A 27,471-nucleotide genomic window follows, 5' to 3' on the forward strand; every position below is an offset into this window, starting at 1 on the left:
CCCCACAACCCACAACTAAATATACAAACTACAGTGAAGGAAGGGCAAAGTTCACCATGGTGGCCAAGTGGTTCCTTTCCTGCAGTTCCTCTTCAGAGCTCTGGGACTTCAATATAGTGAGGTTCAATGGGATTCAATAATGCAAGTATTTCATATTTTGAAGTAGACCCATATATATATATATATATATATATATATATATATATATATATATATATATACAGATATTTATCAGGTTAAAGACCCAGCCTAGTACTATATGAAGCATAAAGGACCCAATATCTGAACACACATGCATTCTGATTATTATTTTCATTAACAAATAATAAACATATTAGCATCCATATTTCACTTATGAGAATAGTATACAACATGTGCACAGCATGTATCCTAATGAACAGCATGGGTTCAATAGGGGTCACTTCTGTGTTACAAATTTAATAATTTTTTATACATAAGTGATGGAAACACTAGATATTATCTTAATTGTATATGTCATGCATTTAGACCTGCAGAAACCTTGTGATTCAATACCAAAATGAAATGCTGCTCAAACTTTATGTCATGGGTGTTAAATTCATACATCATAAAATTGATTAATACATGGCTGAAAGAGGACATATGTTGTGTTTGCATAAAGAGCAATACATCAGATCCTTTTTTAGTATCTACAAGAGTACCACAGAGTTTAGTGTTGGGTTCTTTCCTCTGGTACTTTTCTGGCCACTATATCTATAATTCACACAGTTTAAAGGGAGAGTTTTGCTGATAATGCTAAAATGGAAGCTCTGGTCAGGTTGGTAAAAGGACAGCAAGACTTACTTGGTCATCTTAATGCACAATATACTTGGGTAGAAAAAAAACAATAGCAATTTCAAGTGTAAAAGTGTCAGATTCTTGACTTTTAGACTAATTATAACTAGACATGACCATGCAATAAACAATTATTTAATGTCAGTATGTACTCAGTTTGCAGATAGAATATTGATAGGATTTCAGTAGAAGGGTCGACACAATAGTTATCAAATGTATTTATTTGACGAGGATTATGCTTAGAATTTAAACACATTATACAGGGCAAATCTGCTCAATAAATCCATAGACATGATAAAAGGTAGAAGTGTACTCTAAATGTGTACCCTTCTCTTACCACTTTTGAGTTCAGTGGAACTGCCTATTTATCACCAGTTCTCAAATAAATAAAGCAAAAATGTAACAGTTGTTGAATAACCTTGCTCAATTGATGCATCTTTTATGACGCTCTTTGACAAAGTTGGCCAATCTATGCTAACCATGATTTTCTTTAGTAGTAATCTCTTTACTATTTCGTTATTTTATCAAATACTAAATAATCATATATATGGAAAGCAACTAGAAGATTACTATTCCTTACATGTATAAAAGAGCATATAACTCAGGAAAACTAATAACATTATAATTTTGATCAGAAGTAAATTAATATAAAGTACCAAGCAAAACATCTACGATTCCCCATGTAATTCAGTCTGACAGTACATTCTCCAAAGTGTAATGACTTAAATCAAAGTAATACAAACACATTTTTTTCAGTACAAAGATCATATCATTTTATAACCCCTTTTTTGACAAAGCAAATTGTTCTTCAATTTACCAGCAACTGTAAAATTTGAAGACTATTAATCAAAACAGCCACAAATCTAGAAAATATTATTATTATTATTATTATTATTATTATTATTATTATTATTATTAATAATAATAATAGTCAGTTCCAGGTACTGACAGCTTCATCAATACTTTTTAACAGACTTCTTTCTTCATCAGCAGAATACAAGTAAATATTTTAACTTGTTCATACACATAAGATTATACTGTTATATTGAAATCATTTATAATTATCCCATAGTGAAGGTAAAAATCCAAACACCTACAACTTTACAATTCTCTTGGTATTTTCTATACCTCCATCATCTTGTGAATTACAGTGACATACTTAGATTGTAAGTAGAATGGATTCATCAAGGGATGCAGCATTAATATAGCTCTCTGATTTCTAAACGGTATCACTAAAAAAAAAAGTAAAAAACGTAAAAGCACTAACACAGGGTTGCCTAGAAGGAGCTCTGTCAGTGAATTTAGACAGGTACTGAATGATGTAAATTGGTCCATTGAGTTGAAAGGGTTTATCTGGGTGTTCAGCTACAAATGTAAAAAACAGTAAATATGGTAAAAACAGTAAAAAATTGTATTGTTTTTATTTTTCAGACTGCTTCAAATCCCCACCATCAGCTCAAAAAAAAAGCAAGATATAAATTCAAAGAAAAAAACAGCTTTGCTAAATGCCAAATTTCTTAACAATAATATGACATGACATCAATAAACAATTAAATCTTCTGTAAGACGTAGGACAGGATGAGTGTGCTTCCAGAAAACTGTTGAGCAACTTCCACATTAAGGAAAGAAAGTCATATGCCAGAGTACTGAGACAAGTAGAAAAATTATTTGCAGAAAAAAAACATGCTGCACAAATCACAATAAGGAAATGTAAAGTGCTATAGAAGCAATGTGAAAAATCTGTTATATAACTACAAATAAAACACCCGATGCCAAAAATAAAATGAAAAGCTCAACTTCCTGAGGACCAGACAATGTAACTAGGAGTTTCTAATTCACAGCTCAGGAAACCTAATTCTTTAACTTTCATGTCATACAAAATGCTAGCATATAGACACATCCCTGAATTGCTTTTTGTGGCATTCTTTGAAGTTATAATAATGACAGCCAGTAAAGGACTAACTCTGCCTGCTGCTTTCTTCTCCTTGCTAAGGCATTTGGCACTATTCCAGATAAGCCAATAATGGATAAACTAAAAGTATTAAATATAATATAATATAATAAAAAATTAATGTCACACATAACTGTATGGATAAAACACTAGTTAAACAAAATAATTAAATTCAGGGTACTTTCTAGACTACTCTGATGGAGGTATTCATTGATGTGCCATGGGGCTGTGTATTGGGACTATTCATTTTTGGGGAGAGAGGGGCTATTATTCTAGGATATAAAAGTGGAAAGCTTGCACTGAGGTACTGTTTTTACATTTCAATTTCTCTAAGTCATTTTGGTTTCTAATACAATGACAAGAACAGGTATGATTAGAATTTATGAAATTAGTATTGTTTCAGTCTTTGATGTTGGCCAAGAATGCACTTCTCAGACCCACAATGTCCTTATGGAGTTTTGCCTGTTCTCCCAGTACCGGTACAGGTTTTCTCAACATACAGCAAATTTCTTTCACCTCCTGAAAACACGGTCTATATTTGATCATCGAAACGGCAGACTTTCGAGTAATCTAATATCGAACTCAATATCGCGAAAGCTGAAAACAGCGAAGCTGCACAAAACTGAATATTTTCCTAGGGAATGAATTTGGTTGGCCATTGTTGTGGCTTTGTTGTTTTCAGCGATCCGGTGGAAAGTTCCGGGTTGGATTAAAATAAGTGTGTGATTGTGTGGATATTCAGGTTAGGGTGTGGGTTGGGTGAGTTAGGGTTAGGGCACGGGTCAGGTAAGTGTGTGATTATGACAGAATTTGGGTTGGGGCAGGTTAAGTGAGTTAGTGTTAGGGCGCAGGTGAGGTGAGTGTGTGATAGTGATGAACCTTAGGGTTAGGGTCTGAGTTAAGGTAAGTGGATACATAGTAATGTATGTGCAGTGTAGGGTAGGGTTAGATGTAACTTTTAAATGTATGTGTGTGGATTGCTGATTTTTAGTGTGCTTGTGGTGTGTGTGTTTCTCCAAATAGCACATTTTTTCCCTGTGAAAAAATTTGCTGTTTTGAGGTTTCAATATTGTTAGGATTTGGGTTTTGCAGTTCGACATTATGGCATTCAATAACAAGCCGTTTCGATGATCTGATATAGACCCCTGAAAACATACTAGTTTATACTTGTTGTAAGTACCTTTGATTTTCTGTCTGAAAACAGCATGACCTGTTAATTTTCCTCTTCACAAACGCATGCACTTAAATTTTAAAATTTTATAGTAAATAAATATATGCTGAGGATTTCAAAGTGGGTAACATAGTTATTGCAGAAAAAGGTGAGCAAGTTTATGAAAATGGTATATAAAAACACATACATGGTCTAATTTGTAATATCACAAATGAATCATTGATTTGGCAAAAAAATTCTTATTACAGATTAAAGAGTCAAATCATAAATATCAGAGTGGTAGACATCAATTTAGTCTGTAACCAGAGTCTATTATTCAGTCAGAAAAGCACATGATGTAGACTACTTAATTCTAAAGAAAATGTTCAGTTTATTCAGGGATACCCCTGCACCACACTACTGCTTTGACCTAGTTTGGATTACAGTGCTGTGTTCTGTACCTTTAAAATAAACCATCTGGTACAGCTTGCAACATGCTAATACTAGAGAGTCACTGCACAGGATGCTAATAGTAGAGTCACTGCACTGGAAAATTACATTGCCCACAAAAGTTCCAGTAATTTGTATTATACTCTCTTTTTTATGAATCACTTAGAGAAGACCCATCCTTTGTCTACAAGAAAATGTCTCCTCTAGTTCCATCTGAAAGCCCATGTCTGAAATGATCTGCTGAAGTGGTTAAGCCTAGACTGTGCAACTTAACATTTAAATAACAATACTGGAGAAAATAGAAAGAAATACCTCCTGTGACTATTGAATATGTTTCCTATTAAGGGTTGGAAGAAGTCCATCATTAACTCTGTTGGAAAAAATATATTGTAGAATATATTAACATGAAATTACAGCAAACAAGTTTTTTAAAGGTTAATAAGCTTTAAGCTTGTTAGTTGAACCTGGAAATTAAAAAAAAGGTATTCTTTCCTTTATGAACTATTATTATACAGGAAATCATTAAGATTTAATTTTTGGTCCTCTACTCATGTTCAATTTATCTTTGACTTGAAATACATTTCCATAATATGTTATTTCAGCAAATTATTCACATTCACATACAAACATGGCTTTCAGATTTGTCAAAGTAAAATGCAACTATGTTTTGCATTTATAACTTAATAGTTGTCAATATGCTTTTCAAAGTTATGCTTATAAAAAATGAACATAATGCACTTTATGACCATGTAGGAGATAGAAACAATGTTAGCTACTATCCATGTCTAACTCCCAAGGCATACAAGATGTTCAGCTATTCAGGAATACAACTATAAGGCAAGCCATGGACTGTTATTTAACCATCATGTATAAAACATAACAAGGTAATTACTTCAAAAATCAAGACAATGATGAGGGGTTAAACATTTGTCACAACAGTCAGGAATTTATATGAAGAAAGCATTTTGTACTTAGACTAGAACACAGCCTCCCTGTGTACTCCGTCTCTTGAAAAGAATACTAAAACTGGCTTAGTCCTTTAAAAGCATTCCAGAAGACATATTTGGTAAAATCTGGCTCTGTTATTGCTAAATCCCAGGATAAACTACATCCCCAAATATGAACAAGTACCTGTTCAAACCTTACACCTCCTTGTTTTCCCTTCTTCACTTACTTCCTTACTTCAATCTATTTCTCTTCTCAACTCACTTTCTAAATATGCCATAAACATTTTTTCTCTCACTTTATATTGCAATATTTTTTGTATTATGCTAACTTACCATTCATTTCTCTATAAACTAGTTAAAATTTCTCTAAATAGTAGTTTTTAACCAATGTCATTACATTATGTCTAATTTAGTATAATTATTTAAAGTGTAGATGTTTTTTGCATTTTTTTGAAGATTTTAAAATTGTTGGTCTTAAAATGCTTTGTAATACTTTGGAGATTTTCACCCTGGTACTTATGTAAAAATAGGCATCCATTTGGACACTCCCTTTAATCAAATGTCAATAAATAAACAATAAATAAAACCATCAAAACACTACTGTTAGTCAAATTTATCATTCTGTTACCTTATGATAGCAGTGTGATATTACTACATCTGTTCTAAACTGACTTCCATGAAAATAGCAGTCCATACTACAACTTACTAGCAAAACCCAGAGGTTCAGGTATAAAACCCTTTGGTATTCTTAAACTCACAAATTATCTACTACAGATACCTTGTGCTCAACTGATTGCAACAAGATAACTGCCATAGTTACAAAACCATAATCTAGTCAGCATTTAAGTGAATGACTTTCAATAGCCCTTAAGTCTGATAACTGCTACAAAACCAGCTGCCATCTAACCTTTGGATTACAGAAAATACCAAACATTTAAACAGCTGCTATATGTACTCTAAAAAATAGTCCAAATATGTATGCTACCAACAGACTTCTTTAGTTTGTCTATTTTAATTAGTAGACTTGTAAGACTATTTGTTTAAGAATGTGATAAACTGTGAATACATTCATTCCTGCACTGTTCTTCAAAGGTTTAACTTGCACCATTACCAAACATCCGTGTAACTCATGAGGCAATCCATGTCAGACAGGATGGGTTAGTACTGTGTAGCCCCAGGCTTCCAACGAGCCATGCATACTGTGACATCATGCTGCCAGAATAAATAAATGCTTAACCTTGGTAGCAGGATTGTGGAAGCTTCCACTTTGCATCCTGGCCAAAGGTTAAAGCATGATACATGAGGTCAGCCAGTGTTCAGTTGTACTGGAAGCACATTTCCCTCCTTGGGGTTCAGCCACCAGCAGATCACTTATTCATATTATCCTTCCCATCTGATTTACGAGCAGTTCTTCCTTAGCACTCCACAAAGATAGGCACAAGCCTCTTTAACCCACTACCTTATAGTTAATTCATTGTGCATCTTACTGCAGATCTTTACTAGCAATCCATAATAACATGGATAGCCCCCCAACCCCTCCTTCAGTGCATTTCTTGCCACTCTTGATGACATAAGCACCCCCCATCAAGCTCTTTCATTGTACTTTGGTCACTAGCCTCACTGTAAAGATGTATGATGACACATCAATTGCTTCTCCGTTGCAGTTCAATCCCTTTCCACTTTTTTTTTAATGACACATCAGTCAGCCACAGTGGTGCAACGGTTAGTGTTGTTGCCTCATAACAAGAAGTTCTTCGGTTTGATTCTTGGCCGGAGTGCCTTCTGTGCAGAGTCTGCATGTCCTACCTGTGGCTGAGTGAGTTTTAAAGACATGCAGTAGGTAGATGTGTGTGTGTGTGTGTGTGTGTGTGTGTGTGTGTGCATGTCCTACCTGTGGCTGAGTGAGTTTTAAAGACATGCAGTAGGTAGATGTGTGTGTGTGTGTGTGTGTGTGTGTGTGTGTGTGTGTGTGTGTGTGTGTGTGTGTGTGTGTGTGTGTGTGTGTGTGTGTGTGTGCACGTGCCTTATGTGAAGGTCAGGCGCTGGGCTGGCAACTCCACACCATAAAAACACCACTGCCAATTAATCTGTGGACTGATGATCCACTGTGGTGACCCCTAACAGAAGAAGCCAAAAGATATTGCTTACACTGCTGTTAAACCCAGTGCTTGTAGTTCTGTCCCAAGTATCCAGGAATGGAAACCAGTAACTAATGATCACAAACACTTGTGTACTTGTTGTCAAGAATTTAAGCTAGGTAGATAATTCTTGAAAAATAAATACTTCAGATTAGTTTCTTATAACATTAACATTACAGCTATGCCAAGGAAAACATATGGCAAGTAATACTAAGTTGAGTAGCATTTAACTAGTCTAAATACCTTGATGAAACTGATTCATTACAAGCTTCCTCTCCAACTTGCACATGAAAGAATGAAACCTGGTCTTTACCTGTAAAGTGCCCAATTTAATCAATTCACTTTCCTGGATGCTAAATCAGCAAATAAGACAGATTGACTGCATACAAACTGCAGTCTGCTTATAGTTAGGCACAGACAGCACTACAGAAACATCCATAAAGTAGCGGGATTTAGCTTTCAGATGGTCACAAAATTAAAGATGGTCTGCAAAATAGTTCAGAAAAATGGAATTTGTTGTGATAATTAGCATTTGCTTTAGCAGTATAGAATCAATATGGCTATATACAGATGTAGGCAATAATACTGTCTGCACTTCCCTGCCTAAAATCAGGTATTACTCGTTAATGAAACACTGAAGTCATAAAATGCTTATGAAAAAGTTGCATGTGACCTTTTTACAAATCATTAAATGTGCTGTTCCTCTCTCTATCAGTTCAAAAAGCCATGTATTCTTTATATGTGGCAAAAATGCAAACTATCTTTTTGTAAAAAAATACCCCAACACCAAAACAAAGTGTGTTCTCCATTTCATAAAGAGAAGCACTACATGCATATTGTCTAACCACTAGTGCTTTAAAATGTGCCATTAATGTATGCTATTATCTCTAGCTGTTTGTCTACACATAAAGTGCCTTTCCCCCTCTTTATTTAGTAATTGTTTCTCTGTAATTCTTTTTAGATACTATAGTTCTACTCACTGATTATCAAAATCATCTTGTTTTATATAAGAAAGTGCAGAGTAAATTGAACACCTCAATATCATTCTAGTAAAATGTCCCAAAAATACAGTAGGCTTGTTCGTCCCTTCTTTGGCAAGCATCCTGCCTCATGAAATTAAAACTGCACAAGCACATACCTGGCATGGAGTTAACTCACTAACATTTTATAAATCACTACCAGCTGTAATATGATCTACTGAGGAAAAGGAGTCATTCCACATTGTCCTTGCATGGCTCCCTCCTTGAAAGTCAGGACATATTAATAAATGGACAATTCTAACATAATGTAATTGTTCAATGAAAGTAAAACTGCTCTTTATTTTTTCCATCGATTATATAACAAGCCATTCTTTAATATCTTAATAGCACATAACAGAAAACAGTCCTCTACTGTTTTATTCCATATATATTAATGGCCAGTGTGGTGTGACATATTGGAGTTATAGTTATGGCAAGCTGACATACAACATACCTGAGTAGAATTTAAATCACATGATTTCTTTCTTCTCTTTTCAGCATAAGGTTTTGTCAATATAAACATAATCTCTCTCTCTTCAGTACTCACCAGGCCAGCTCGAATATATAGTGGCATAGAAAACACTGACATAAAACAGCTGATAAAGTATGTGTGTGAATGATTCTGAAATGACATCATATTTTGTCAGTCAAACTCCTTGCATATGATATGGCTACATCTAGCAACCACTGCAAATCTGTCTAATATACTAGTAAATTAAAAACATTATTTTAATCGTGTGTGCAGCATATTTTGTACTAAAGATGCTCCTCCATCAAGTGGCAACATACCGTCTTAAAATATATCATTGCCACTTGCTTGGAGTTTAGGTTTTTAAATGGAATAAAAGTTCCTATCTTAAATACAACTATTTTCTGTTGTTCTACTAGTCATTATAACTTTACTGAGAATTTTTACTTTTTTTTTTGTTTGTTTGTTTTCCTAGGGGATTACACATATTTTTCAGTCCAAGTATTAAAAAAAACATCATTCTGTATAAAGATTACTTTTATTACCAAAAAAAAAAAAAATCAGGACACAACCCTTCATTAGTTTGTAATGAATTTGTTACAGAGTTATATAAACATTACAGGCCTGGACTGAATGAAGGGTTGTACTCTAAAACTTTTCTGTAAATAAAAGTAATATTCGTATCCAGATGATTTTTGCACATTTGTGTTTTAATAAATGTAAGTAGTGACTTGAACCCTGGTTGAAATGCTTGTTGATTGTTTTTTAATCTCTCTAATGTGGATTTTGCATTTTTGAACTATAGCACTGTTCAGGTTAACAGCAACAGAAAGTTATTGATGTACACATCACAAACAAACAAATCTTTTACTTCTCACTGAGACCATCAGGTTAAGCAAATGCTGGGAGAATTTACTGATCATGGAGCTAATTAACAGAATATTTGCTGCTCAAATTAAGCACTATTCAATAATGCTTTATTCATCAAAAGTTTATTCACTTACCAGAAAACACATGACAAGCCTAGTAAGACTAACACAGTCAACAAAAGTATAAACAATAGATTTTCAAAAACTGAGAAGAAGTATTCAAAAATTGATTGGGCAAAACATACAACTGACACTACAACTCATAATTCTCATAAGAAAGTTAATGAAAATGTAAACTCCAGTGCAGAAAATGCTACAAAAATTCATTCATTAATAAGACGGCATAATCCTATGCTGCTTTCATTGCAATGGGTGTAACAGAAAGTCAGGAAAGCCTCCCAACAGCTCTCCCTCAACTAGGGTCATTCCTTCTACACTTCTCTGGTGTTTAACAACTAGCAATGCCGGCTAAAAGCAGCAGGAATGACCTGGCTTCACAGAAATAGGACAGCACTGCACAAACTCACTTACAGAGTAAAGAAGAAGCCGAGAGAAAGATGAAATTATGCAGTAAATTAAGGTTAGTCATAGTGAGATGAAAACTAAGGCATGCTGTCAGTACAGCTGAAGTCACAAGTGGTACATACAGGGATTTCAAAAGGTAAGATAAGCAGGTGCAGAAATAAATTATACACTAGTCAAGGAACTGTAATTCTTTGAATGAATACAATATACAAATACTAAAATTAAACAACAGTTGATTTCTTTCAGAATGACTGTATAGTAAACATGCCAGAAACCTATGAGAGAAACTAACGTAAAAAAATCATAAAATGCAATGAACATACATTGGCTTAGTTCTAGATATACACAGGAGTCTAGGACATCTCATTGATTATTTTCCATTCACACTGGATTTCAGATAAAAGAAAACTGTTTACAATGGATATCTGGGTTAGGGCAAATTTACAAATGTCCCCTATGCCTGTATAATACCTCCCACCAGTGTAGGGCTGTTGCCCTCACTCCAGTGCACAGAGAGGAATGGAAAGACAGAAATGCTGTTGCATCTTGGGTGTCACCGGGAAATGAATGGGCCTGGAGCAGGAAGTGATCTGTGGTCAGCAAACACAAGGAAGAAAGAGAATATTTAAAAAAATGTTCAAGCCTGCATCTGAGCAGTGATCCATAGAACTATGGTTTATGGACAGTAAAGCCCTCCTCCCAAATACAATCCCTATAAGGAGAGGAGTGCCCCCACTGAGTCCGCACTTTATACAATTATCACAGAATTTCCCACACTTTAGCCAAAAATGTGATTCCTTCTCAAGATGGTGATTTTAAAGAGTTAAATGACATGATATTGTAAGATTTCTAAGTGGAAATACTTGTGAATAATATTAGACAAAAAAGTAGTGGCAGTATGTCCTCATATAATACCAGAAGCTTACTGAATTTGGCATTCTTCCAAAGCTTTGGCAAAATCAAAGCAACATCCATTTGATATGAAGATACTTATAAACCAGAAAAGAAGACCGTCTGGCTCCGTTATTCTAATCTTTTCTCTCATACCTGCCTCATTTGAATACAAACATATCTGGTTATCTTTTTGTCTGCAGTAAGGGCCATGCTTAGTTTATGACTGTTCAGTTATATAGCACTAAAAGAGTCTTTGAAATGTAATACAATCAGTCTGCAACTTGCCATATCTTAGTTGCTGGCCCAAGTCAAGTCCACAAAGTGCTTATGTGCATGGATTGTTGAATGTTGTGAATACGAAGATAGCCATGAAAGAAATGAAAAGCATATGCTGACCAAAACTATTAAAACATGCTCAATTAATATTGGATGCATTAAATAAATTGGCAGCCACTGCAGCCTCAAGAAAGTAGATGACATTTATCACAATTCAGTATTAATTCTGTTAATTACTGGCTAAGGCAGTATGAAGTTACTTACATGTGGAAAGATGGAGGCATCAAGTGGACCACATTTAGTGTAACAACTGATGAAATAATGTCATACTCAATATCTTCTTTAGGTTTTGTGATGCAGAGCTTGGAAACAAAAGAAAATGCATCTTTGTTTTCTTTAAAACTATGGAAAAGGCAATAGAGACTCCTAGGAAAAGGAAAGGAGGAAAAAACAGAGACCGTCACCTGCTCACAAACATGAGGGTAAAATGATGTGCAGGACAGACCTCATCTAGGACAACTGAGTTCATGCTGAGGATTTCTAATGTCTATAGCCAGTGGTGTGGAGTAGGCATAAAAAGCCCTTTCCTTTAGTATGCAAGACCAATTAATAGTTTAAAACATTGACCATCGACTTGTACTCGCAAACAAGATGAGTTAAAGAATCTGGAAATTTATTAAAATGAAATTGGAAAATGAATACAATATTAAGAGATATCAGTATGAGCCATATATCTGTCAGCTGCAGATAAAGTATGGGCAGCGCAAGCAGGTGATGAAGGTTTTAACAAAATGCAGCCAAGTGACTGACCCAAGATTGTGAGAGAAACCAATAAAGTACAGAAGTAGTACTCCATGGGGAAATCAACATTAGTATCTCTCATTTGTAAAGTCTTTATAGTGGCAACGTTTCAGCAGTCAACACAAACACACACACACGCATAAACAGCTCCAGAAACCTGTACCAAAGAGACACTGTTCACATATAAAATTACACAAAAAATTAAAAATGTAAATACACCAATGAGATTAGTAGCAGATACTTTATCTCATTAAGTGTTTTAGTCCACTACAATCAAAATTTTATCAGACTGTCATTTATCAACAAAACACACTTGTTATACCTCATTGCACATCACATGATTTCACCCAGCATCCAATAAAGACATTTTTATCACATGACACCATATATTGTATATGTCTTGTCTGTAAAGTCTTTATACCGGCAACATGTTAGCAGTCTACACCAGCACCTATACACACAAACAAACAAATACACATACACACACACACACACACACACACACACACACACACACACACACACACACACACACACACACACTCCCACACATATATATGTGTAAAGAGAACACAAGAGAGAGAGAGCACTATGGTCAGCTGATTATGCTGAATGAGAAAACAATAACTCAACAGTTATCATACAATGTTCTCATATGACTCTTAATACCAGTAAATTACTGCTTATCATCAAATGGTAATGCTTAGGCTCAGTACCCAACACTATACAAGACCCTAAGCTCCAACCCTAAAACTCCCACCCAATTCCCAACCCCAGCCCTCATTCCCTTACTGTAAAACCCCCTCCCTATCCTTAAAGTCCCCAATCATTCCCTAAACCTAAAAAACTCTACCTGCTCCCTAAATCTAAACTCCCTGATATGGGATTTGAGCACTTGTAGTGTCTCCATTTATTTTTTTTATTATCAAATCCTCAAAGCAGGCAAAGGTTTGAGAATAAATATGCCTTCAGTGTTCAACAGTCTGCAATACTTCCAACTATCCGGATATTGTCTAAAATCACCTCACAGCCCTTATATTTGAAAAGATTCAAAATAGACTAATATGATATCTGAAATTGAAGTTTTGTGTTTTTTTTTAATTTCTTTGTTTGAGGTAGCTAATATGTATTCTTGTTGTCATTTTTTTAAAATTTATATGTGGTTGTGCTTGTACTTTAAAGAATATGTATGCACCAGTTTGCATGGGTTATGTGCTATATAGAGTGCATTATCACTTCTTTAATGGTGAAATAAATCATGATATGGGTGTCAACTAAGTTCCCCTTTCGCATGTACCCATACATGTTGGGAGTCTTCTGTTCCTTAGTGATCTCTGACCTACATCACAGTTAGCTTGATGGTATGAAACTGAGCTGCAGTTTGCACTTAGATACTTGCATGCAGCATATGGAAAATGTCATTGTTTACTGATTTTGTTTCTGGAACTTAGAGTAACTTCTGTTCAACATTATCATTAGGGTTCTGAATCTTCCTAGCTGGAAAAAATAGGAAGTTTTCATCAAGCTGTAAAACTGGGCATCATATTTAAGTCTCAGGCTTTGTGACCTTTTCTGAAAAGTTTCTAACCACAAAAAAATCCTCTGTGAGTTTTCTGGATGTCCATCTCACAAAAGTGAAAAAGGGTAGACTTCCAGAGCTGCATTTTAAGTTATAGTTATTTAATATAGTTAGCTAAATAGGAATAATAACTTATGTACAACCTGAACTTCACTACACAGCTTTTGTAGTAAATGTAAATCGTAGTACCAACCAGTTATTACTGAAATGCATAAATCTATATATGCATGTTATAGCCACCTACAAGAGTAGCATGCCTTTACAGTCTTGGAAAATGTCCTTTGGGTACAGTCTCTATATACAATTTTACCATGTGAAACAAGTAAAAGAGCTATAGTTTTGCAGCCCTTTTCCTCCAATACTGATGAAGGTTATTGTACTGTTAGATAACAATCTTTACTGACTTTGAATATTGACCAACTCCCATGGGGTCATATATAAATTATGCAAGAAAATTTACTATGACCACAATATCCCTTTTGCATACAATTAATAAATTATCTATATCCATCCATGCAGCATGAAGGCACTGTAGCCCAATAAAAAGACATGCACCGATCTACAGATGAAACAATACATGTTAACCCCATTACATCTTTAAGCTTAAGATTTATCTAATAAATATAAATGTATTGTTACAAAAAGTAAAAGGATACCAGACTGCATAAATAAGGCTTCAAAGCCATTATAATGTTTTGTAAAATTTCCATATAATTTTTCTACCCACACCCTTCCTGTTAGATATAAAAAAACTGCTCTTTTAATAGAAACATATTGCATGCTTTGTTCTATGTTAAATATTCTCTCTGACAAAATACCTATGTAACATCTGAATACGCAAAGTAAGTTCAGGATAGCAAGTTTGAGTTTTTCTAAGGTAATATTTAAAACTTATTTTGGAATTTCCCTTACTTAAATAATCAGGCATCCAGTGGTCCTTAGAGGTTTAAGTATTTTCTAAAGAATACAAAAAGTAACCACAAATTGATAAAAATATCCCTTATTCTGAAATAATACCATTTTGATCAAACTGTACGTTGGAATTTTTTTGTTTGTTTTTTTGTTTTTACACAAAACTCAGAAATGTGTCACAAACAAGGAAGCCCAAAAGGAACAAAGGTGATTAAGGTCATTTATTAATGCTGACTATATTAGATGACTCAAAATCTTTGCTTGGATGATTCACCAAAATCCAATGTTATGCACATCTAAGTGATTGCTTTAAAGTAAGTGTGATTATGTAAGAAAAACATCACAAACAGCATGGAGAAGCATGAGAATCACCAAAGTATTTAGACTGATCCGACTTCATTGAGGAACTACTCCGCCAAATGGTATAACACAGCACTTGAAAATAATCTGAACAAAAGATACAAACATACTTACTCCAGAAATAAACTCACTGATATCTTTAGTCAGAACACAGTCACCATGTTAAAAACACAGTGGAAAGTGTAAGAGAAATGCAGTTAATCAGTATAGCAGCAAACTGACAAGGTAAATATAATGACCGGCAGGTCAGACATCCACTGTGTCTTAAAAGTAAGTACTTCCAGGTCATGGGTATAAACAGCATGCTGAACCATGACATAAAGTGTAGACAGAACTTTTGCTCAATGTAAGCACTTCCAGTTCAGGAGTATACATGCATGTAGTACCATGCCTCAGCAGTGCAGTAAGAGTGAAACTGTAGTTTGTATGGAAAGAATACAGAAGTCATCTTAACAGTAGCAAAAATATGGTGGCAAACATTGTAGGCCATCCAAAGCAGCATGGTAACTCAGTGACTAACTTCTCTGACTCACAGCTCCAGTCTGTGCGGATTAACCCATGCATAACCTATGTGAAGACTGCCTTACTTTCACCATGATTTTTTAATGTTCTCTGGTTCTCCTAACTTTTAAAACCATGCTCATAAACTCATTAATATAAACTGTCATTATACGTTACCTTTACTGTTGCCCTTCTGGCCTCAGTCAAATATGAAAACAACTTATTAGTTTAGGGTAGAGTGGCTTATTTAATTCATTTAGTAAATTAACTTCTAGTGATTGGGGGCAGAGACGTGGGTCATGGACAATGGGATAATCAGTGAAGGAAGTAGTCAATGCCACACATAATTTCTTCTATAGATGGGAGGGGAGAGCCACTATGGTCAGTGCATCAGGCCATTGCTATGAAAGGCCACTGTTTAGACACTAAGTGACTATAAAGTGGATAAGACATAGCTGGCCTAGGAGGACACAAAGATGACAAAACTGGTGAAACAGTACCAGTATGGGGTGCACACAGAAGATGCCTTAACAAGGGAGGCTCTGTGGCATACTCGTTTCTGGGGTGGGCTGCTGTGGTACTTTGATTACGGCAGATGCAGATCATGCTCTTTGTGATTGTTCTCTGTGATCTCTACATGTATGCATACATCCTTCACCATGGGCAGTACTGAGAAATTGTGTACCAGTGATGGCACTTGTTTACAGATGCATGGATGCAATGTGTGTTACTACAGTTTACATGAGACTAAGCATAACATCATCCCTGTACTCCATTGTTTCTTAAAAGGATGGTTGGATAACATCTTCTCAAAAGTCAGATACTATGACAGCCACCTCCTGGTCAGTGTGGGTAGCTGCAGACTGTGCTAGAATTATAGGCTTTTATAGCTGCCTGCATATCTGGGGTGGACGGTGACAGAGGCCAGCACTCTGAACCATTGGTAAGCTGGTGTGTGGTCGGTGTCCACATGTCAGATGCAGTGCACTGGTATGTTGCTGCCATAGGTCCTATGTCTGCTGTGGCAATGCTATCATTCAAAGAGGGGCTCCCCTTGACAGACATGCTGAGTCCCCATGCTGTGCCATTGACAGTCATGCTGAGGCCCCATGCTGTGAATCTTCTAGGTCACCATGTATCCTCCTGAGACAATCGATATAGAACCACAAAGGGCAGAGACAGCCAGTGTCAGTTTCTCCTAGGACTTTGAACCACAAAGGGCAGAGACAGCCAGTGTCAGCATGTACTAGGACTTTGACTCAATATGTGTGTTCACATCATCTTCAGACCACATGCAGGTGCTGACCTCAGCTATTGTCCTGCCCCAGACTCTAAAGATATCACTGCAGAAGTGGTCTGTCCTATAAGTGTACAATATAAGAAATATAACAGTGACAATGACAGACCTTCAAGTTGTGATACCCTGAGGTGTTCAAGCAAAGGACAACTGGGTAAATTCTAGCATTTATCTGGCACATAACTATGCTAGCTGTCTTCTGAGTCTGAGCACCCAATGTACCTCTGATGCATATAAGCAGTGGCCAAAGTGTGCTTTTTGATATCTATCTGGCACATCACTGTATAACATGCGACTATGCTTCTAATGTGGCATGTTATACCATGTGAGATATATGGAATCTGGCCATTTTCAGAGCCACTGTCCATGTCACTCAGTATGATACCCATTCCATTACTGCTTTCATGCAGAGATATTAAGAATGATTTACTATCAGTAAAGTTGCAGTGGGCTGCACACCATTTGCATTCCTTTCCAGCACAATGTTATATACCTTCTCCAAGGCCCAGCTTATCATGCCATTGGCATGCTTATGACATTGCCGTGTTGTGTGTTTCCACCCATGACACTCATGTTATGGACAACTGTCTCCCACACATGATCCCAAAGAGGCTGTTTGTAGACCCGCCCCCTTAACAGGCATCACCCATGGGTCCCAAGGGCATGTAGCAGGACTTTGTACTTGCCTGGGTTGAATTTGCTGAACTTCTGCTGTCCATCACCTTTGGAGCACATATATACATCTAAGAAGAAAGTAGACCACATTAGTAGAAGGCTGATCTGTCAACATACTGCTCCTTTTATGTTAGCCTGGTATGTCACCACAAGACAGAACTGGGCAAAGAAAAATAGACATTTGGGGTCAGAGATACACTGGGTGCTAAGGAATTCCACTGGTATCCAAGGTGAGCAGTGGTAGGGAATGTGCAGAGAACCGACTGCAGTACGTAACATTTAGGAATTCACAGCTCCCAGTAATTCCGATCTCCGATATTTAACAGAAAGGGAAGGATTCCCTGGGAGCTGTAGGGGATGGGGACTTCCATACTAGCAGGAATAGCGGCTGACAGAAGCACACTGGCATTGTACACAACTCCCCCACCCCCACCTCTGCAAAAAAAAAAAAAAAAACAAACAAAAAAAAAAACAGCTTTTGCTTTCAACTACAGCTATCAGACTAGCATTAAAAATATGGAGAAATGAAGAATTGCTCTTGATCGTGGGAAGTCTGACCATCTCAGTTTCAGACCTTACATGCAGCAAACCTGTATTATAAAATGTGATCTGTTTAAATTAATAGGTATCTGTGCTAATGTGCACACCTTCCTCATTTACAAAGCGTGTTCTGTGCACATTTTTCTTTTAAGACTGTGTGGGGAATGACAGGTCTTCTTTGGGGTGTTCCTATAATTTCCCTTAAGCTCCTGTATTAAAACTAATTGTCCTACAAATATGTGATTGTGCCTTAATCAATTATCCTTCCACCTATTCCCCACCTCAAAAAAGAAAAACATGAAACAAAAGCTATGTTGTAGCAGCTTGTCCTGTGATTTCTCATCTATGAGGGACTGCAATGTAGCCAACAAATGAATGTTTTGATCTGTAATGTTATCATGTTAATGGACTGTTAGCATCTTTCAGAACACAACTAGGCAATATTTCAACCAGTCTTTTTGACAGGATGCACTAACTAAGCTTTGAAAATGGAAAATGACTCTAGAAGTAAACATGTGAGAGAGAGAAAGAGAGAAAGGAGGCACAAGTGAATATCTGAGAGCATTACAAGGTGAAACTGCTCTGGCTAATATCTTTTGGTAAACATGGATGCACTAAATGTAGCATTAAAGTTCATACTAAATTTTTTGCCAAACTTAAACGCTTAAATTGCAACACTGTGTGTGTGTGTGTGTGTGTGTGTGTGTGTGTGTGTGTGTGTCTATACATATATATATATATATATATATATATATATATATATATATATATATATATATATATATTTGTAACACACATGCATGCATATATGTACATACATATATGTATACGTATATATAAATACACATGCATATATATACATATATATGTATGTATATTCACCAGAACAAAAATAAACTGGCTATTTAAGATCTAAGTGATAGCAGGCAGGTGGCCTACTAAGCTGTCTTAGCTACAGGAAGGAATTTGTGGTTTTTCTTCAATGTCAATCTGCTTTATTTAAGCCACTAGAAATAACCTAAAATGACAGAATGCATTCATTTTCTCTCTCTCTCTCTCTCTCTCTCTGTCTCTGTCTCTCTAAATAACCATTCTGGTATGCAGTTATATTTGGAGTTAACTAAGATGGTATGATAACGCCTAAGAATCTAATCTTAGTTGTGCAATACCATACACTGAAAATAACAGACCTAAGAATAGGTGACCTAAAGAGTCAGTTGGCAGAACTGCACCCCCCCCCCCCATCCTCCAAGCAAAGATTAACCAGCCAATAGAAACAATAATCACTTTTTCTAAGCACACCAGTGTATAAAGAAGTTGACAGATGACACACATTCAAGCTATCAAAGATCAAGGACCAGGACAGGAGCAGTTTTATGCAGTCTTCAGAAAAATTAATATATTTTAATAGTAGTACAATTTAAGAACTGTGCTTTCATTTTTTTGTTTTGTGTGCCTCTTTAGAGGGGTTTGGTTTTTAGTCATCCACTGAGTCTTTTTTCCCTACCTCCTTTATCTCCCACCCAACAAAGTTTTTACTATGGCTGGTAGACATTCATTACGTTCCTTCACTCACACCTGCTACTTGAAGGTGGAGCACTGTGTCCATGTCATCGCATGACGTGGTACTGGAAGTCACAAAATGCACATTTAAAGGCTAGGCACCAGTTATCTTAAATAATACACGTTGCATCAGGCACAAACATTATCGGCAAGAGTTGTTACTTGCTTTCAAACAGGAAGCCATCAGCAGTAAAAACCATTAACCTAGCATTTTATGATATATGTGTGTGCGTCTGTGTGTGTGTGTGTGTGTGTGTGTGTGTGTGTGTGTGTGTGTGTGTGTGTGTGTGTGTGTGTGTGTGATATATATATGTGTGTGTGTGTGTGTGTGTGTGTGTGTGTGTGTGTGTGTGTGTGTGTGTGTGTGTGTGTGTGTGTGTGTTTATATATTTATCTATGGGTCTATTTGAAATCCCAACACCCATGTAAACACTTGCCCAACAGGCACTTTTCTCCACTTTAGTGCAATCCTGGAGTTGGTATATATAGTAGTTAGGAGGTGTGAGGGGTGTAGCCCCCCCCCCACATAGGTGAGTTTTAAGTGTTTGCTTACCCTGGGAAAATGTTGCATTTCGTGTATTTCATCTTTTGCTAGTTTTGTCTCGCATAAATGAACGTCGGTTATATCAGCACTGGGATTTTGAAGTATATAGTATACATATATATACATATTTATGGCACACACACACACACACACACACACACACACACACACACACACACACACACACACACACACACACACACACACACACACACACACACACACACATGGGTCTATGTCTGAACATCGATTGTTCAAAACATCAGTGTTCAGAACAGCAAACCGACAAGCCTGAAATGGTAGAAAGTCAAACTGCCATAGCACTGAAGAAAATAATATTGAATGTACTTGTTTTTGTACCCAGCTATACCTTGATCTCACAGAATCATGTCTACTTTGGGATGTTCCTTTCTGTATTACTGCAGATTGACTTTCACTGTTCTGAACATCAATGTTTGAAACATCTGACAGGGACTTACATATATATATATATATATATATATATATATAGATATATATATATATATATATATATATATATATATATAGACAGATAGATATATGTGTGTGTGTGTGCGTGTGTGTGTGTATGTATGTATATATATATGTGTGTGTGTGTGTATAGATATATATATATATATATATATATATATATATATAGATAGATATATCTGTGTGTGTGTGTGTGTGTGTGTGTGTGTGTGTGTGTGTGTGTGTGTGTGTGTGTGTGTGTGTGTGTGTGCGTATATATATATATATATATATATATATATATATATATATATATATATATATATCCATACATACATACATACATATATATATATATATATATATATATAGGTTCATAGTTTCATAGTTAGGTACTAGGCTATCTACCCGAGGGCATTTTTAAGCCTAGCCAGGGTGTGTTGGCTTTTGCCGCCCCATTGATTAATTAACTGATCCTCTGTCAACCAGAGCCAATGAAGTGATCCCAGGGGTGTATTTTCTGTTACCCATCCATTCGTCAAGGTTTATCTTGAAGAGTGTTAGTGAGGGGCTCTGCCTAATGTAGTTTGGAATTTAGTTCCAAAGCATGGGGAGTCTCTGTGACAGGAATCTATCCCTCCAGCATGTTCTATTTATTGTTGTGGCGAGGTTTAGCTCACTAGAGCATGTGGGTCGCAGTGACTTGCACTCCTTTAGGTGGAGCATGTCCATCAATTCTGAGTTGGACATGGCTTTGTAAGTGAGGCAGAGATTACCTCTGAGTAAGCAATATGCCACTGAGTACAGCTGCAGTGTTTTCAGTCAGGCTGCATAGGACATATGTTTGAGGCCAGTAATCCTCTTGGTGAGGTACTTTTGTGGTCTTTCCAGCTGTTGAATTGTCTTGTGAGGTACATCCCAAATGGGACATTGTACACTATGATGGGTCTGATGAGTGATGAGTAGTTTCATAGTTTGGTACTAGGCTATCTGCCCTGGGGCATTTATAAGCCTAGCCATAGTGATGTAGCTTTCACCACCCCATGTAATGGTGCAAACGTGTACAGATTAGATTTAGAATACTGTGCCTCTGTCTAGTAGTGACACAGTGAAGACCCCTTTGCATAATAGAATTAGTTTACTGTGCCTCTGTCTAGTAGTGACACAGAGATAACCCCCGGGGTAAACCTACGAGCTCCCATCCACTCGTCAAGATTTCTCTTGAAGAGAGTCAGTGAGGGGCTCTGCCTAACATAAACTGGGATTCTGTTCCAGAGTATGGGAAGCCTCTGAGTTATGAATCTGTCCCTCCAGCATGTCCTATTCATATTTGTGCTGAGGTTCAAATCTTTAGCTCTTGTGGTTCTGATGGATTTGGATTTTTTTGAGGTGGAGCATGTCCATCAATTCCTGATTGGACATGGCCTTGTACGTCAGGCACAGATCACCTCTGAGTAGGCAGTATGCTACTGAATAGAGTTGGAGTTTCTTTAGTCTGGCAGCATATGACATATGTTGGAGACCCTTGATCCTTTTGGTGAGGTACTTTTGGGGTCTCTCTAGCTGTTGCAAGTGCCGGGTGAGGTACATACCAAAAGGGCCATTGTACTCAATCATGGGCCTGATAAGGGAGGAGTACAGGGGCACAATGACCTCCTTTGATCTGGATGTGAATCCCTTCATGATAAGGTGGGCAAGGTAGAAAGTCTTTCTAACCACTTTGGCAACGTGGGTGTCAAATGAGAGGTCACTATCAACTTGGGTCCCCAGGTCTCTGATTACTTTTTCTGTACTCAGTGGGTTACCTCCTATGTGATAATTTGTGGGCTGACTATACATTTTTTGGCATTTAGTTTAAGGCCATGACTCCGGCACCAGTTGTCCGTTTCAGTGAGGCCTTTCTGTAGGATGTATATGTCAGCTGGTGTATTGACTATGGCGCCTAGTTTGCAGTCATCTGCAAACTTTGTAAGCCACAACCCACCCATGTTTGCTTTCACATCTGAGAAATAAATGCCGAACAAGAGGGGTCCCAGGACAGAGCCCTGTGGGACACCACTTGTCACTGGCTTTGAGTCTGACATGGCTCCAGCGATTTTGACTTTATGGGTTCTATCCTTTAGCCAGTTTGCCACCCATCTTGTGACATATGTATTTACAGTTAAGCTGTTGAGCTTGTCTATGATGCCAGAGTGGGGTATTGTGTCGAAAGCTTTAGCCAAGTCCAGGTAGGCTGTATGGACTGCTTTGCCCTTGTCAATGGCTCTAGTGACTGTTTCGAAAAAGTCAACCAGGTTTAAAAGGCAGAATCTGCCTTTTACAAAGCCAAACTGGGTGGGATCAAGTGTTTGTAAGTCCCCAATGTCTCTGTTTATTAGTTCCATAATGATTCTTTCCATAGCTTTGCAGACCAGGCTGGTTAAGCTTATGGGACGGTAGTTACCAGGGTCAGTAGAGGTGCCTCCTTTGTGGAGTGGGACTACTGTTGCTGTACGCCAGTATTCAGGTACATATCCTGTAGTAAGGCTAAGGTTAAATAGCATTTTTATGTGCGGGTTTAGCTCCTCTTGGAGTTCTCATAGCACGCAACCTGGGATACTGTCGGGTCCCATTGATGCTGTGTTTTTAGCTTTGCTGAGGGCAGTTCTCACCTGGACATCTGAGATGACAGGGTGGTTACAGTCAGCTGGGATGAGTATTTCTTCTTTTGGGGGTGAGGGAGGGGAGAAATTTGAACTGAACCTATCTGCCAGAATGTTGGCAATATCTGTGGGTTCTGTGTATTTTTTGTTATTGTGAACTAACTCTGAACATATCTGAGGGTTTCCGCCCAGGTTTCTAACATAGCTGAAGAAGGCCTAGTGGTTATCTTTAGTGTCCATAGCGATTTTTCTCTCAAAGTTGGCCTTGGATGTTTTTAAGAGAAAGCTTTCTACTAGTGCTGATCAGAGATGCCTTCTCTTTATGGGATTTTGCTCTAACGTGCAATAGCTTCCTTCTTTTGTTATAAAATTTGTTTATGGCTGGGGTCTACCAGACAGGACGCCTGCCCTTGGTGGAGAGGATCTTGGTTTTATTTGGGATTGCATGATCCATGCATTCTTGGAGATGTCCATAGAAAGCATTTGTGAAGGATTCTGCATTGTGGGGTGTGGTTTCCACTGTCCTAGTGGGCTTAAAGGATACCATCTCAGTTTTAAGAAGTGTGAAGTCGGCTTTTGAGAAGTTTTTCACTGTAGTCTTTTGTGTTGGGGGTGGAGGTGGGATATGTATATCCAGGGTGATTAGTTTGTGGTCAGACCTCACTAGTGAGGGGTATACTTCCAGTGTGGAGCACTTTGTCCCCATGTTTGTGATGATCAGGTCTAGTATATTATCTCCCCTTGTGGGAGAGGAGACTAGCTGTTCCTTTGCGTCTGAATTTATGAATTCCAGGAACCTTTGGGCTAGGGTGTTTGGGCTAGAATAATGCACCCAGTATATGTTAGGGTAGTTGAAGTCTCCCAATATGATAGTGTTTGGTGAGACATTCATATCCTCCAATGTCTTCAGGAAGGCTGAGTGGGATTCCTCAGATTGGGAGGGTGGTCTGTAACATGCTACCAGTTGTATAGCAGTTTTGCCTATGGTTAGTTGCACCTGGATGGTCTCTGATGCTTCATGTGTTGCCACTAACCTAGAGGTGTAGGTGTCCTTGATGAATATGGACACTCCCCCTCCCTTTTTGGTTTGGCTCGAGTTTTGGGGCCGAAACGCATGATACGAGGTATAGCCTGGTAGTGCTGGGGTGCTCTCAGGAGCCTTGAACCAGGTCTCGGTTACAGCACAGACATCGATGTTCTCCATACTGAGGAGTGCTTCGAGAGCCTGCATCTTGAGATTTAGACTTCTGGCAGTGAGCAGCATTACCCTTAATTTTTTTCCATTTTTGTTTTCTAAGGAGGTGGGTTTGTCTTTAGAGCCTTGCCTAAACAAGGCACTATGGGGGAGGCAAGAGCCTTAGCCAATATCCGGAAGCCCAGTGGTGACAGATGCAGGCCATCCTTTGCGAAGCAGCGTGGCTTGTCCAGCATGTCATCCCAAGCAGACAGACATTGGATCCCCCTAGAATGACACCAGTATTTGAGCCAATTATTAAAGCTGGTCATCGTGTCTTTGTATTGTGGCATCATTCTTGGTTAGGGCAAGATGCTGCTCAGGGTCAGGGTCATACCAGCCTGGGATACATAATCAGAGAGCTGCTCTATGTCTCTTTTCATGTAGTCCAGAGAGGTACGTCTCAGGTCATTCACGCCGGCATGGACAATGACGGAGTCATATTTGTACTTGCTTTGGAGTGACCTGAGTGCGTGTGTTATGTGGCGGAACCTAGCTCCTGATAAGCAGCTCACCGTTACCCTCTCCTTGTTCAGCCTGGTAAGCGGAACGTCAGTGTGTCTGACTATAGTGTCACCTATTACTAGTGTATCAGGCATGGTGTTTGGCCTTAAGGGCTGTGATTGTTTGACACACTGATTTGTTGAAGTATGTGATGCATGTGTTATGTTTTGAGGTGGTGGATTTTTGGGTGTCTGCCTTGGAAGCCTCTGTTGTTTTGGTAAGCTTTTTGTTAGAGCCTCTGAGTATGTCTTTGTGTTTTTATGTGTTTGGTTTGCAGATGTGGTAGGTCTATGTGGGACTGGGTTTGGTGTGTGTGTGGTTACCTTCTCCTCCTGTCTGGTCTTGCCAGTCCTGAGTTGAGAGAGTTCAGCCTCCAGTTTGGCTATATAGTTTCATCTCTCACATGTATTTGTGTTTGTTGGGAGGAGGAGAGGGTTGTCTGTGTACATGAGACAATTGTAGCATTGTCTCAAGATTCCCAGATTAACCAGTTGAACCGGAGAGGGTGCCAGCAATCTACCACTTGACATGCTAAACATTTTAAGGGAGTGCTGTGCCTTTAAGGGAAGTGGGTACTCATAAGGAGTGTGCCTTTAAGGGAAGTGGGTACTCACAGGAAAGGTAGGTGGATGTAGTGCTTACTTTAGTTTGCAAGTGCTTACTTAGAAGAGAGATTTTGAGAACAAATGCTAGGCTTATAGTAAAGCAATTAGACTAGATTATTATTAGAGTAGAGCTTTCTTAAGGGAAAATTTGAAGAGCAGACTTGGTGGAGCCAGAAAAGTTTAACCTTGTTTAACCGGTGCTGCGCTACGCGCACAACCACGCAAAAACGCTCAGAGGCGGATTTTAAACAGGGACCTTCAAAAGAGCTAGAAATGGTCCAAAACATCCAATTACTACAAGCTCTTGTGCTGAGATCACTCCTTCAGGGACAGATAGGCTGCTCAAGGCTCCCCACTCCCACTGGTGAGCAAAGAAACTTCCTTCTATCCAAGTAAGGCAATGGACACCACAGGAACTACACCACAGCCCAGAATACAGCAAAGCCTGTATACTGGTCTAAACTAGTCGAGGAGAGGCGGGAAAACAAGGATATTTTTTGTTTTTTTTTGTTTTTGAGATAGAAAGCACACAGAAAAGCAGGAAACAGTAATAAATCAGTTACACAGGCTAGCACACTTTAGTGGGCAGCCTCAACAGTTAAATTAACAAACAAACAACTTTCGACCAATTTTCGACTAGAGTAGAGGGGTACTATAACATATTTATTTCTAGATGCGAACCCTTTAGTAATTAGATGGGCCACATAGAAGGATTTCCTAACTACTTTGGCAATATGATTGTCAAAGGAGAGATTACTATCTACCTGGGTCCCCGATCTCTTATTACCTCTTCTGTATTAAGGGGGCTGCCACCTATGTGGTAATTTGTGGGTGTTTTGTTTTTCCCAAATAGGATGACTATGCATTTTTTGGCATTTATCTTGAGGCCATGACTTTGACACCAGGTGTATGTCTCAGTAAGGCTCTTTTGGAGGATGTCCGTGTCAGCCGGAGAGTCAATTATGGCTCCCAGTTTGCAGTCATTGGCGAACATTGTTAGCCATAGTCCTCCTGTGTTTGCCTATACTTCTGAGAAGTGTATGCCAAACACTAGGGGTCCCAGGACCGAGCCTTGTGAGACACCACTTGTTAAAGGTTTAGTGTCGGACCAGGAGCTTGCTATTCTTACCGTGTGAGTTCTGTCTGTAAGTCAGTTGGCAACCCATCTCGTGATGTAGGGGTTTATGTTCAGGCTGGTGAGTTTTTCTGTAATACCCGAGGGAGAATGGTGTCGAAAGCCTTGGCGAGATCAAGGTAGGCTGTGTGAACTACCTTTCCCTCGTCTATTTTATTTTATTTTATTTATTTTATATTTGTTAACCGGGAAGATCCGACTGGATACATATCCATTTTCAGCGGAGGCCCAGGGAGAAAAGCTCCAGCCATGACAAAAACTTTTAAAAGACACATAATCAAATACAATTCAAACCAGAACCAAATAAGTTATTCCATCATATTTATACAGAATGTTAGAAAAAATTAGCATAGGAAAATAGCCAGGTGCTTAGGAACTATGTTAAATAGAGAGTTAGCTAGCCCGGGTTTAGACAATGGCAAGTACGTATTGACCCCAGGTGTAGTTTTAGTTTAGTTTTAAATTGACTTAAATTGGAGAGAGAGGTAATATCAGGGGGAAGTTTGTTCCAAGTTCTCCCTGCAGAGTTGGTGAGAAGGGAGTCCCCAGCTGAGTTATTAGTTTTGCATGTCTGGATGAGGAGATGGTTGGATGACCTCAATGGTTG

At 37.9% G+C, this 27,471-nt stretch overlaps 1 protein-coding gene across 2 annotated transcripts in view; it reads right to left on the reverse strand.

Annotated features, from left to right (window-relative positions):
* Positions 1-27,471, reverse strand: part of LOC122798067 (histone deacetylase 9-like) — a 2,531,134-nt gene that overhangs the window by 502,001 nt on the left and 2,001,662 nt on the right. The gene's annotated exons all lie outside the window — the stretch shown is intronic.

This window comes from Protopterus annectens, chromosome 3.part1 (assembly GCF_019279795.1).
Source record: "Protopterus annectens isolate FY-2018-M chromosome 3.part1, PAN1.0, whole genome shotgun sequence".
NCBI lineage: Eukaryota > Metazoa > Chordata > Ceratodontiformes > Protopteridae > Protopterus > Protopterus annectens.